This window comes from Sinohyriopsis cumingii, chromosome 5 (genome assembly GCF_028554795.1).
Source record: "Sinohyriopsis cumingii isolate HCF-2022 chromosome 5, ASM2855479v2, whole genome shotgun sequence".
Lineage (NCBI taxonomy): Eukaryota > Metazoa > Mollusca > Bivalvia > Unionida > Unionidae > Sinohyriopsis > Sinohyriopsis cumingii.
This window is the reverse complement of record NC_142965.1, coordinates 91,634,778-91,636,247: the sequence shown is the minus strand read 5'-3', so window position 1 is coordinate 91,636,247 and position 1,470 is coordinate 91,634,778.

Sequence of the window (1,470 nt, the reverse complement as noted above, 5' to 3'; positions counted from 1 at the left end):
TATATATATATATATATATATATATATATATATATATATATATCATCTAACTAGCCTAAGGTGGCCGAGTGGTCTAAAGCGCTCTCCATTACGGATCACTGCCATCTCACCTCTGTCTGCATGGGTTCGAGTCTCGGATTCGGCCAGTGTGGGTATGTGAGAAAGCTTGCCAGTAGCTTCTCGAGGGTCGGTGGTTCGTTCCGGGCATTTCACGGGTGCTTCTTCCACCATTAATACTGGCCGCCATGTGTAGCCTATCGTGTGCTGAAAAATGCGTTAAACCATACAACAACAACAATAACTAGCTCAAGCGCTTTCGACTCTTAATGAGTCTTTTTCAAAGGCAAATACAAAACATAGACAAGATAAGCAAATAAAACAGACAAACCGTTGTTGCGGATGCTGAAAGATATTTTATATTGACCTAGAAATCGTTGAGCCATAGCGTCATCTGTTATTTTATATAAATTTATGTAGGCGCAAATTATATCCCGGATATTTCATTGTTATAGTTGTTATTGTAGGCTATTGGGTCACTAATAAGAAAATTTAGAGAATTATTGAAAAGAGAACATGCCGGCTGCAAAAAGTTAAATTTATTTGTGAATGGCTGTCTTTTTCTAGTCTTCTTGGTTTAAACCGTTTGGTTTCAATGTTCTAAGGCGGCGTATCCGGTAAGATTCCTTTTCTTTCCTGGTTTCGAAACTCCATTTAGGGTTGTGAGCAATTGATATAAGTGTTATATCACTGAAAGTGTGGCCATGGAGAAGAAGTGTTCTGAGACTGGGCTTCTGTACATCCTCTTTGTCATCCAATCAGATCTATGAAAGTTGATATATATAATAGGTCTACGTGCCGGCGTGGGCAGTTGTTTAAACACAGTTTGCAAAGAATGTAAGACCACAAAAATAACTTTAAACCGTAAAATCTACATGCGATATACACATCCCACAATACTAATGAACTCTCTTTTTCAGATTTTTAATTTAGGTACAGATTTTGGTTGCATTAGAAACGTAATGTGTGTGTGTGTGTGTGTGTGTGTGTGTGTGTGTGCATAGTATATACGCTGTATCACTGATACACTACGCGATGTATACTTTTCTCATTTAAAGGAAACGAGGCTTGCCGAGTTTCCTTTTACCGCAAATTTATACAACGAGTGGTATATCATTGATACACCATACATACTATATGTATATTTTATTTATATCGCATACAAATACACATGCTTGCCCATTGAACGGAGCTACGATATGCTCTGGGTAACTGTGTATTGATCGAGTGGATGAGTTCCTAACATCCCTGCAAGTGTTTCCGCTACAAAATTTAGTTCTATGCCTATTCTTGTTGTTCACAATCACATTTGCAAATAGATAAGTTGATTGTTTTATTTTGGTTTCTATTTTTATTCACATTAATTCAATCAACATAAGATACACATATGACACACTTATGATTTAAACATGA